Source organism: Lactuca saligna, chromosome 6, assembly GCF_052625555.1.
Source record: "Lactuca saligna cultivar CGN05327 chromosome 6, ASM5262555v1, whole genome shotgun sequence".
NCBI classification, from domain to species: Eukaryota; Viridiplantae; Streptophyta; class Magnoliopsida; order Asterales; family Asteraceae; genus Lactuca; species Lactuca saligna.
This window is the reverse complement of record NC_136422.1, coordinates 21,449,676-21,463,807: the sequence shown is the minus strand read 5'-3', so window position 1 is coordinate 21,463,807 and position 14,132 is coordinate 21,449,676.

The window sequence follows — 14,132 nt, the reverse complement described above, 5'->3', positions numbered from 1 at the left end:
TATCGTCATACTCACTTAGTAGCTGACTCCCATCATCGAGAACTCCACAAAGCACGAAGCAAGCAGCATTCGAGCATCGAAGCATACATAGGACTCCCTATCTGTGATAGCTCCACCTTCTCGGCTCATCCTCGGAAGTACTACTGTACTCTGTAGCTCTACCCCTCGTGCGTTCTAACTAGATACCCTCACTCATCACATACACACAAAAGCATAACGCACATATAACAACCAACCCTAGACTAAGGCATCACAAATCAGGCCACTCTAGTCCTAAGATATGAAATACCTAGCCTGTCTCTAGCATGCAATAATATCTCATAAAGTGCATAATAAATATTTCATAACACAAAAGTAAGGGTATTTTGGGAAATCACCGTTTGGCTCTGGCTGATTGTACACACTGCTCTTTCTTGCTTTCTCTTTGAACTCTTATTCACTTTTAGAAAACCATTTATTTGGAAAACTTTTCCTTACTTCCTCAGTTTGAGTCCAGATTTACCCGTAGGCGCGTCCGAATCCCTCAAACCAAGGCTCTGATACCAATTGTAACACCGTGATTTTCAAGACAAGATTTTTCATTTAAATAATCAATTTAATATTAAAAACACTTGTTTAAAATCTTATTCACATTCGAATTACAAAACATAGTTTCATTTTCATTATAATAGAAGACCAGGATCCTCCAAAACACAACTCTTTCTTCGGTGTGTACAATCGAACCGTTGCCATCCCGCGTTACTGTAAGAACCTGAAACAACATAACATAAACAACGTAAGCACGAAGCTTAGTGAGTTCCCCAATATACACCTTACACACGTACGCCTTTCCAGGCCCTGACCTTCCGGTCCACTGCACAATGCCTTCCGGCCCATGAGATAATCGCCTTCCGGCCCATAAGATATTTGCCTTCCGGCCCATAAGATAATTGCCTTCCGGCCCATAAGATAATTGCCTTCCGGCCCATAGGATAATTGCCTTCCGGCCCATAAAATAATTGCCTTCCGGCCCATAAAATAATTGCCTTCCGGCCCATAAAATAATTGCCTTCCGGCCCATACACATATATAACACATAATACAAATACTCTAACACATAAAGCACATATATCATATATCATACCTGACCTTTCTGTCACATAATACTTTGCCTTCCGGCCCATATATAAACATGTATATCACGCGTAGCAGCTAACTTTCCATTTATAGCATATAAACATAACACATAACATACTTGACCTTCCGGTCACACAATCAAACCCTTCCGGGTGAAGTATAGTGAGAAGACTCACCTCGCGGACGCTGGGAGATAGCAACTCCTGAAGTCCCTTGCACTTGATCCTCCGAGCTACAAGCTCCCTGTAACATCATATATCTCTTATTAACACTTCTACCTTCCACGTTAACTGACCCTAAGAAATCACACCGGTCATCTCTGGTCAACAGTCCATTGTCAGCTCGACTGGACTCGGTGAGTTCCTTGGCGACTCGGCGAGTCTGGTCGTTCTTCAATCCTCTAAAATTCCCCTTCTACTCGTCGAATATCCCCTTTGACTCGACGAGTTACTCCTGGAAGAATCGCGGGGCCACCCCGACTCCACTCGCCGAGTCTGAAGAACAAACTCGGCGAGTCCCAGTGAATCTTCAAGCTACTCGCCGAGTCTGACCATCCGACTCGGCGAGTCCACGCCATGCAGTCGATCGAACTGCTTCCTGAGGTACATATTTTCCCGAATATACAAACATGGATCCTTCTGGACCTCTAAGGGTCCTAATGCAAGGTTATAAACGTTGAATAACAACACAACAAACCATCTAGACTCCAAATGGGTTCCATAAACCCTAAATCTATATACACATCAATCACAGGAGAATGTAATCCGAGTTATTACCTGAATGATGTACTTTCCATGTTCCCCAAACTTCAGAACTCGAACTCCCTGCAGTTCCTTTAACTAAAACCCTTCTCCTCCTTGCACAACAATTCCTTCAAGGTCACCCATGGCCTTCAAGCTTGCTCTAGACGCCTCAGTCGTTTAGGGTTCTCTTCAATCGGCCAAAAGACGAGCAATGACGGCATAAGATCCCTTATATACGTCCCAAACTGAACGGCTAGGGTTTTCCGCTGAACAGCGTCGACTCGCCGAGTCCATACCTGGACTCGTCGAGTCCAGCCACGAACCCGCGACCACAACTGCGACCCTACTCGGCGAGTCTGGCTCCAACTCGCCGAGTTCCCCCTTCAAAACACCCCAAAATGCTATTAAACAATACTTAAGATTTTGGGCTGTTACAATTCTCCCCCACTAGAATTAGACTTCGCCCTCGAAGTCTCACTCTGAAAATAGTTCTGGCTGCTGCTCCCGCACCACACGTTTCGGCTTCCCTAGACACTTCCGATCTCTTCCGCGGTTGCCACTGAATCAATACCAGAGGTACCTCCTTGTTCCTCAGAAACTTGATCTTCCGATCCCTGATGGCCACTGGCCTCTCGGCGTAACACAGGCTCGCATCCACCTAATCGTTCTCTAGTAGAACCACTGCTGACTCATCTGCTATACACCTCTTCAATGGCGACACCTAAAAGTGTCATGGATCCATCCCAATTCCGTTGGCAGCTCCAACCGGTAGGCCACCTTTCCTACCTTCGCACCTTCACACACAGACCCAACATACCGAGGCCCCCACTTACCCCACTTCCTGGATCGAAACACCCCTTCCCAGGGAGAGACTGTCAGGAATACGAAGTCGCCGACCTGAAACCCATGCTCGAAACGGCGTCTGTCAGCATAACCTTCCTGTCAACTCTAACGATCTTTAACCTCTGGTTAATCCTGCTGCATCTGCTCTGTCGACCAAAACACGATCGCTGTACTGTCCACCGCTTCCTGCAACCGAGAATTACCCAAGACGCGACTCTGATCTAAATTTCAATGATCACACGACCCATAAGGGTTATGAAACTCTGAATCACCGGTTCCCCGTTCCTAAGCCCACTTTATCCATATCGGACAACTGAGGGACCCATTCTCAATTCTCAGGGCAACTCTCACGAGTTCTCCTCTTGCAATCGTATACACATGCTGCACTCGCCCCCCACGTACCTTTCTCTTCCCTTACCTAGGAAATCCGCTTGACGACCTTGTCACTATTCCATGTACCGCACCCGTTCCGGATCTGCTCGCAAGGACTCTCGGGTCCATGCATTACCTTTCCTCAACGAACGAGATTCCGACATCACCTTCCATGCAACAGCTCAAAGGGCGGCATACTAATGCACTAATGATGGTTGTTAATATGGAACAACTCAACCAATGATAATTACGTACCGCGGCTTCCTCCGACAGCTAATACACATGCCCGAAACATGTCTTCGAACGTCCGCATCGTTCGCCCTCTCTAAAGTGTCCTCAGATGTCATCATGATAAGCTCCTTTCCCATATTCCTCTTCAAGACTAAGTACCAGATCAACTTTTGGCTCCACCTCTGAGCCCCCAACGGTCACCCATATCGCGATCCAAATATTCCACTAACTTTTCTCCCCATGACCACTATCCCGACCCAGTGACACGTAAGTCACAAAATCTTCTTTTCCTCGTGAGAGAAAATACAATCCCACCGAGGATCGTCTCAACTCTAATCTCTGGTTTCTGCTGTGCCTCTTCCTTGCGTATCGCCCCGCATCTCCCGACAGAGACGAAGACCCCCGTCTCGCCCCCGACTCAACATCCAAGCTCCAAAGACTCAATACCAGGGCTACCCAAACTCGAAACTCTTCCACCTCATACGTTGCTCGAAAATATTCCAACATAAAAATTCTCTTGTCACCCAGTGAGTACTGCAACTCCACGCAGTATCACAACACCCTCTGACTAGTGAGTACTGCGACTCGAACATCCACCACAGACTATGGAGGCAATCAACAAAACGAACGCCCATCTTGCGAAAATCCATCCTCTCAAATAATCTCCCTAAATGCCCATACTCGAAGACTCCTACTAAATCCGCAGATACCTAATATGCCACACGTCGATTCAATTCGGGATTCCCGAATAACTCCAAAATAAGGATATCATACCCGAATATCCCAGAATACTACCACCACCACTGATCCCCTGCACCCCATAATTAATCTATATTTTCCCCGCCTTACAACCTTGGTGCATATAATTTCTCGATTGGAATGCGAGATAACGTTGACGTACGAAATGCGCTGATAATTCTCCAATCCCTTTTTCCCGACACTCAAAATCCAAACAAGGATACGCATACCGACTCCGGAAGTTGACTGCCCAATCATTCTCTATCTTCTTGCAACAACACCAATCAACTGTCATGAATACGTTCGTTCTCCTCTTCAAGTACTTCCCGCTTTAACTCACTCTGACCCCTTTACTCGATCATCGAAACCTCTGGTCTCATGATTTCCTACTGCATCTCTATACTCCACTTATAACTACTCTTGGCAATTCTTTGTTTTCTACGTACTGCACCCGGTTCTCCCCCACTAGGGTTCGAACCGTCACTAGTTAGCATACCATCAACCCACGACTATCTTTCACCAGCGAAATCGTACCTGCTCCAGGAAAGTGCTATGCAACACCCAATAGTCCCTCCCCTTATAAAGTCGATCAACCCTCTATACTCTGAACCTCTGGTTAACTCTCCAAGAACTTCTCATCACGGCTGCCTCTAATCGTTCCAAATCCCATACCAACCTAATACTAAGCATCTGCGCTGCTCGATAACGTCTTTGACTCGTAGACTGCACCGCAAAATCATCGTTTCTCTCATCTCAACTCATCAACCCATATCCAACGCCGGATTTGTCCCAAGGACAGGAACTCACTCTCAACATAGACGAAAACTCTCTGCACTGCAAAACTCGACTGAACTCTTCACGGATACCACTATAACACAACCTATTATTCTCAATTAGGTGTGGTGTGGTTCTCGACTACCTCAGTCCCAACTGACTGTCTGCTCACGGTAAATCACTGCCTCGCGGCACACCCGCCACCTGATGCTCTGAGGGAAATCATTATCGATAACTACCTGCAGGGTGTACTCCAATCCAAAACTGAAACACCAGACCTCTCGTGTCTTGCACACGAACATAAATGGCACTACCCACCTAGAAGGTGACCTCTCCTCTATCGACTGATTTCTCGACTCAGACCGAAATTTCCTCTCCTTTTAACTCCCTACCACAATACTCTGATAGGTACTCGCCTTTCCCCTCAAGGAACGCCTCTCCATCCTCAATCATGATCTACTGGCCTAAAACCCATAGCGTCCGATCTTTACCTCATCGATCATAACCGGATAACAAGATAGTCACCAGCATCATCCACTACGAACCATGGTACTCATCCCATGACATCCCTTCTCAATTTGCTTCGGTGTATGGTACCTGAACCATAGCATCACTCCTCAATCTGCTCCAATGTATAGCACACGGACCACAACATCTAACTCAATCTGTTCCGATGTATGGTGCCTGGACCATAACATCACTCCGCAATCTGCTCCGATGTATGGTACTCGAACCATAACATCACTCCTCGTTCCGTTCCTTAGGACCTTCAGAATGCTCCCTGTATCAAGTATGGGTCCTCTGCTTTCAGTAGTACGGGCCCATACTACCTGCCACATCTACCCATACTTTCTACACGGACCATCCCAAAGTTCCTAAGTAGCTGATCAATCTACTCTTTCACCAATCCCATCGCGCGTGCTCGCTCTCCAGCGAAATCCTCTACTCTACCAGCGCACTCATCTGGCTAGGTTTACTCCTTAGTCCCTTCCGCCGTCCCCCCACTTCTTTGCTATCAGCTGCTGAAGAGTTCCTAATGATGCCAGCCATCTACCTCCTGAGTATCGTCATACTCACTTAGTAGCTGACTCCCATCATCGAGAACTCCACAAAGCACGAAGCAAGCAGCATTCGAGCATCGAAGCATACATAGGACTCCCTATCTGTGATAGCTCCACCTTCTCGGCTCATCCTCGGAAGTACTACTGTACTCTGTAGCTCTACCCCTCGTGCGTTCTAACTAGATACCCTCACTCATCACATACACACAAAAGCATAACGCACATATAACAACCAACCCTAGACTAAGGCATCACAAATCAGGCCACTCTAGTCCTAAGATATGAAATACCTAGCCTGTCTCTAGCATGCAATAATATCTCATAAAGTGCATAATAAATATTTCATAACACAAAAGTAAGGGTATTTTGGGAAATCACCGTTTGGCTCTGGCTGATTGTACACACTGCTCTTTCTTGCTTTCTCTTTGAACTCTTATTCACTTTTAGAAAACCATTTATTTGGAAAACTTTTCCTTACTTCCTCAGTTTGAGTCCAGATTTACCCGTAGGCGCGTCCGAATCCCTCAAACCAAGGCTCTGATACCAATTGTAACACCGTGATTTTCAAGACAAGATTTTTCATTTAAATAATCAATTTAATATTAAAAACACTTGTTTAAAATCTTATTCACATTCGAATTACAAAACATAGTTTCATTTTCATTATAATAGAAGACCAGGATCCTCCAAAACACAACTCTTTCTTCGGTGTGTACAATCGAACCGTTGCCATCCCGCGTTACTGTAAGAACCTGAAACAACATAACATAAACAACGTAAGCACGAAGCTTAGTGAGTTCCCCAATATACACCTTACACACGTACGCCTTTCCAGGCCCTGACCTTCCGGTCCACTGCACAATGCCTTCCGGCCCATGAGATAATCGCCTTCCGGCCCATAAGATATTTGCCTTCCGGCCCATAAGATAATTGCCTTCCGGCCCATAAGATAATTGCCTTCCGGCCCATAGGATAATTGCCTTCCGGCCCATAAAATAATTGCCTTCCGGCCCATAAAATAATTGCCTTCCGGCCCATAAAATAATTGCCTTCCGGCCCATACACATATATAACACATAATACAAATACTCTAACACATAAAGCACATATATCATATATCATACCTGACCTTTCTGTCACATAATACTTTGCCTTCCGGCCCATATATAAACATGTATATCACGCGTAGCAACTAACTTTCCATTTATAGCATATAAACATAACACATAACATACTTGACCTTCCGGTCACACAATCAAACCCTTCCGGGTGAAGTATAGTGAGAAGACTCACCTCGCGGACGCTGGGAGATAGCAACTCCTGAAGTCCCTTGCACTTGATCCTCCGAGCTACAAGCTCCCTGTAACATCATATATCTCTTATTAACACTTCTACCTTCCACGTTAACTGACCCTAAGAAATCACACCGGTCATCTCTGGTCAACAGTCCATTGTCAGCTCGACTGGACTCGGTGAGTTCCTTGGCGACTCGGCGAGTCTGGTCGTTCTTCAATCCTCTAAAATTCCCCTTCTACTCGTCGAATATCCCCTTTGACTCGACGAGTTACTCCTGGAAGAATCGCGGGGCCACCCCGACTCCACTCGCCGAGTCTGAAGAACAAACTCGGCGAGTCCCAGTGAATCTTCAAGCTACTCGCCGAGTCTGACCATCCGACTCGGCGAGTCCACGCCATGCAGTCGATCGAACTGCTTCCTGAGGTACATATTTTCCCGAATATACAAACATGGATCCTTCTGGACCTCTAAGGGTCCTAATGCAAGGTTATAAACGTTGAATAACAACACAACAAACCATCTAGACTCCAAATGGGTTCCATAAACCCTAAATCTATATACACATCAATCACAGGAGAATGTAATCCGAGTTATTACCTGAATGATGTACTTTCCATGTTCCCCAAACTTCAGAACTCGAACTCCTTGCAGTTCCTTTAACTAAAACCCTTCTCCTCCTTGCACAACAATTCCTTCAAGGTCACCCATGGCCTTCAAGCTTGCTCTAGACGCCTCAGTCGTTTAGGGTTCTCTTCAATCGGCCAAAAGACGAGCAATGACGGCATAAGATCCCTTATATACGTCCCAAACTGAACGGCTAGGGTTTTCCGCTGAACAGCGTCGACTCGCCGAGTCCATACCTGGACTCGTCGAGTCCAGCCACGAACCCGCGACCACAACTGCGACCCTACTCGGCGAGTCTGGCTCCAACTCGCCGAGTTCCCCCTTCAAAACACCCCAAAATGCTATTAAACAATACTTAAGATTTTGGGCTGTTACAATTCTCCCCCACTAGAATTAGACTTCGCCCTCGAAGTCTCACTCTGAAAATAGTTCTGGCTGCTGCTCCCGCACCACACGTTTCGGCTTCCCTAGACACTTCCGATCTCTTCCGCGGTTGCCACTGAATCAATACCAGAGGTACCTCCTTGTTCCTCAGAAACTTGATCTTCCGATCCCTGATGGCCACTGGCCTCTCGGCGTAACACAGGCTCGCATCCACCTAATCGTTCTCTAGTAGAACCACTGCTGACTCATCTGCTATACACCTCTTCAATGGCGACACCTAAAAGTGTCATGGATCCATCCCAATTCCGTTGGCAGCTCCAACCGGTAGGCCACCTTTCCTACCTTCGCACCTTCACACACAGACCCAACATACCGAGGCCCCCACTTACCCCACTTCCTGGATCGAAACACCCCTTCCCAGGGAGAGACTGTCAGGAATACGAAGTCGCCGACCTGAAACCCATGCTCGAAACGGCGTCTGTCAGCATAACCTTCCTGTCAACTCTAACGATCTTTAACCTCTGGTTAATCCTGCTGCATCTGCTCTGTCGACCAAAACACGATCGCTGTACTGTCCACCGCTTCCTGCAACCGAGAATTACCCAAGACGCGACTCTGATCTAAATTTCAATGATCACACGACCCATAAGGGTTATGAAACTCTGAATCACCGGTTCCCCGTTCCTAAGCCCACTTTATCCATATCGGACAACTGAGGGACCCATTCTCAATTCTCAGGGCAACTCTCACGAGTTCTCCTCTTGCAATCGTATACACATGCTGCACTCGCCCCCCACGTACCTTTCTCTTCCCTTACCTAGGAAATCCGCTTGACGACCTTGTCACTATTCCATGTACCGCACCCGTTCCGGATCTGCTCGCAAGGACTCTCGGGTCCATGCATTACCTTTCCTCAACGAACGAGATTCCGACATCACCTTCCATGCAACAGCTCAAAGGGCGGCATACTAATGCACTAATGATGGTTGTTAATATGGAACAACTCAACCAATGATAATTACGTACCGCGGCTTCCTCCGACAGCTAATACACATGCCCGAAACATGTCTTCGAACGTCCGCATCGTTCGCCCTCTCTAAAGTGTCCTCAGATGTCATCATGATAAGCTCCTTTCCCATATTCCTCTTCAAGACTAAGTACCAGATCAACTTTTGGCTCCACCTCTGAGCCCCCAACGGTCACCCATATCGCGATCCAAATATTCCACTAACTTTTCTCCCCATGACCACTATCCCGACCCAGTGACACGTAAGTCACAAAATCTTCTTTTCCTCGTGAGAGAAAATACAATCCCACCGAGGATCGTCTCAACTCTAATCTCTGGTTTCTGCTGTGCCTCTTCCTTGCGTATCGCCCCGCATCTCCCGACAGAGACGAAGACCCCCGTCTCGCCCCCGACTCAACATCCAAGCTCCAAAGACTCAATACCAGGGCTACCCAAACTCGAAACTCTTCCACCTCATACGTTGCTCGAAAATATTCCAACATAAAAATTCTCTTGTCACCCAGTGAGTACTGCAACTCCACGCAGTATCACAACACCCTCTGACTAGTGAGTACTGCGACTCGAACATCCACCACAGACTATGGAGGCAATCAACAAAACGAACGCCCATCTTGCGAAAATCCATCCTCTCAAATAATCTCCCTAAATGCCCATACTCGAAGACTCCTACTAAATCCGCAGATACCTAATATGCCACACGTCGATTCAATTCGGGATTCCCGAATAACTCCAAAATAAGGATATCATACCCGAATATCCCAGAATACTACCACCACCACTGATCCCCTGCACCCCATAATTAATCTATATTTTCCCCGCCTTACAACCTTGGTGCATATAATTTCTCGATTGGAATGCGAGATAACGTTGACGTACGAAATGCGCTGATAATTCTCCAATCCCTTTTTCCCGACACTCAAAATCCAAACAAGGATACGCATACCGACTCCGGAAGTTGACTGCCCAATCATTCTCTATCTTCTTGCAACAACACCAATCAACTGTCATGAATACGTTCGTTCTCCTCTTCAAGTACTTCCCGCTTTAACTCACTCTGACCCCTTTACTCGATCATCGACACCTCTGGTCTCATGATTTCCTACTGCATCTCTATACTCCACTTATAACTACTCTTGGCAATTCTTTGTTTTCTACGTACTGCACCCGGTTCTCCCCCACTAGGGTTCGAACCGTCACTAGTTAGCATACCATCAACCCACGACTATCTTTCACCAGCGAAATCGTACCTGCTCCAGGAAAGTGCTATGCAACACCCAATAGTCCCTCCCCTTATAAAGTCGATCAACCCTCTATACTCTGAACCTCTGGTTAACTCTCCAAGAACTTCTCATCACGGCTGCCTCTAATCGTTCCAAATCCCATACCAACCTAATACTAAGCATCTGCGCTGCTCGATAACGTCTTTGACTCGTAGACTGCACCGCAAAATCATCGTTTCTCTCATCTCAACTCATCAACCCATATCCAACGCCGGATTTGTCCCAAGGACAGGAACTCACTCTCAACATAGACGAAAACTCTCTGCACTGCAAAACTCGACTGAACTCTTCACGGCTACCACTATAACACAACCTATTATTCTCAATTAGGTGTGGTGTGGTTCTCGACTACCTCAGTCCCAACTGACTGTCTGCTCACGGTAAATCACTGCCTCGCGGCACACCCGCCACCTGATGCTCTGAGGGAAATCATTATCGATAACTACCTGCAGGGTGTACTCCAATCCAAAACTGAAACACCAGACCTCTCGTGTCTTGCACACGAACATAAATGGCACTACCCACCTAGAAGGTGACCTCTCCTCTATCGACTGATTTCTCGACTCAGACCGAAATTTCCTCTCCTTTTAACTCCCTACCACAATACTCTGATAGGTACTCGCCTTTCCCCTCAAGGAACGCCTCTCCATCCTCAATCATGATCTACTGGCCTAAAACCCATAGCGTCCGATCTTTACCTCATCGATCATAACCGGATAACAAGATAGTCACCAGCATCATCCACTACGAACCATGGTACTCATCCCATGACATCCCTTCTCAATTTGCTTCGGTGTATGGTACCTGAACCATAGCATCACTCCTCAATCTGCTCCAATGTATAGCACACGGACCACAACATCTAACTCAATCTGTTCCGATGTATGGTGCCTGGACCATAACATCACTCCGCAATCTGCTCCGATGTATGGTACTCGAACCATAACATCACTCCTCGTTCCGTTCCTTAGGACCTTCAGAATGCTCCCTGTATACCTTCAGAGTATGGGTCCCACATACTCTCTCTCTCTCTCTCTCTCTCTCTCTCCTAGAGTCGTCAAAAATCAACCCAACCCAAAATTAGTAGGTTGGGTTGAGTTTTTCAACCCATTTAATTAAATAGGATGGGTTGGATAAATGTTATCAATCCGTTTTCAACCTATCAACCCATTTAATTTTAATATATATTTAATTAATAATTATTTAAATATTACCATGTATTAATCTAAGTATTAATTTATAAATTACAATGTCGTATTATTATTTATATTTTAAAACATGCAATCCTAATTGTTATCTTTTTTTCTTTGTGCCGACAACATTAGTCATTCTTCAAAATCATTTCAAAATTACATATTTTTAATGTTATTTGAATAATCTTTTTTATATTTATGAATTAGGATTGTGTTTTTATTATATTTTGAAAGTTTATTTAAGTTTTAAACTAATTTAAGTAGTGCAATATTTAGTTAATTTATTTACTTTTTTTTTTAAATGGGTTAACCCAGGTTTAACTCATTTATTTTATAGGTTGGGTTAGGAATTACATAAACAGATCAACTCGGTGACAACCCATTTATCTAAAAGGTTTGGTTGGGTTGGAAATATCTACACATTTAAATAAAAATGTTGAGTTGAATTGAAATCAGATTTCAACCTAATTAATAAATAGATTGAACCTGAATCCAACCCAGATCGACTCATTGTCAACTCTACTCCTACCCCCGATCTCGTTGTTTACTTAGGGTTAAAATCAATTTAACTTGTTTCAGTTATGGTTGATTTTGTATAAGATAATTAAGAGATCTAAAGAAAGCAAAACCGTCTACCAGACGGAGTCCTGTGACTCAGTATTGTGAAACATATCAACCTCCCTTCTTCCTCGCTCAAATACCTTTGATACAGAAACACTTTCGAAAACTCATCTTCCACCACCCTATTAACATCTTGCACAAAAACCTCTGTCTCTGCCTCCTCCCTGTTCCACCCCATAACTCCACCGTGTTTTTCTCTCCTTGCTCAACTAATATTAAACTCAATTTGATAATAATAATAATAATAATAATAATAATAATAATAATAATAATAATGTTAGGCGTGTCAGACCCAACAAATAAAAGGGGTACAATAGACTCCAAATACACTGCTTTAATGCACTAAAAAGTAGTACAAGGCAAGCAGGGTCGAACCACAGAGACACGGGACAAAAGTCTATACCTTTTTACACAAGGTACTTTGGTCACAAAGAGGGGGTTTGTTTGCAAAAGTAAATAACTAAATAACAATCTACTTTAAAAGCATGCACAAAATGAAATACATTTGTTAACAAATTGATTGAATGGTTCTAGTTCTAGTTCTCAATGTTGTTGTTCAACTTGATTATGACTTGATCTAATTCAAGATTGCTATTCTATGTGTGGTACTGAAAGATATTAACACGCTCTAATAACTCTCGCTTGCCAAATTATCTAACCAAACACGCTCTTTGATTAGACCTAGATGTACTAATTCAACCTAAACACGCTCTTAGATTGTATTGAAAAACTGCATTAAGTTTTGTACAAGCTTCCCAACAATGTTCATTTCTTCTCATACGCTCGGAAGTGTGAAAACATGTGATATATGTTTTACAATAAGAAAACTTATTGCTTGTTACCAATTATTAACTGCGCAAAAATTCAATTCATGAAAGTGGTCAATCAAACACAAATCAAATTCAAGGATTCTAGTTTAAACAAAAACATAATCACTAGAATAGAATCACAAATCAAACATCAAATCATATGCTTCAAGTCAAGCAATCAACATTTTTTGAACAAGAACTAGAAACTAGGGTTTCTTAGCCACACATGGCTAAGAACAAATCAAACAAGAATAAGATGGAATTGGAATGTTTAATCCTTACAAAAGTGAAATCCAAATGTTTGCAATGATTAAGTCTTCTCAAAAGCTCCAAGAATTCTCCCAAAATTGGCCTAGATCGCCAGAAACTGCTCCCAAAACCGTTCTTCCCCTTCAAATGACGTTCTTCTGCTCTTTTAATTAAAGTTCACGTGACTTGCCATAAGGTCATGCATTTTTGGCATGGCCATGCCTTTTGCCCATGTGTTTTTGGTATGACCATTTGTCTTGACCATGTGTTTTTGGCATGGCCCATACTTTTTGCTAAAATTCCAAAAAGTCTTCACATGTTGGCTCCATCTTCATGTTTTCTGGCACGGAATGACCGGTTCATCTTCTCTTCATGTTCCAAAGCTCTATGCTCCAAGCATCCATGCATCCAAGCTCCACGTTCCATTCTCCATAATGCCTACAAAATAAATCAAAAATAGTGAAGTATCAGGCATTCTTGATGAAATATATAATTGCCCTAATAATCAACTAAATGCAAGAATTATAAAGTAGAATGCTATAAAAAGATGGAAATAAACATGCAAAATAGGTGCATAAAATGCACCTATCAAATAATAATAATAATAATAATAATAATAATAATAATAATAATAAATAAATAAATAAATTACGAGACTCATAAATAAACTTTATAAAAAGAGCTTCCCTGTTGTGAAAAGAAGTGAGCTTTTTCATTTGTTACAAAAAAACTTAGTGAACGGAATTCCTTATTGTGAGGCACTTCAATAAA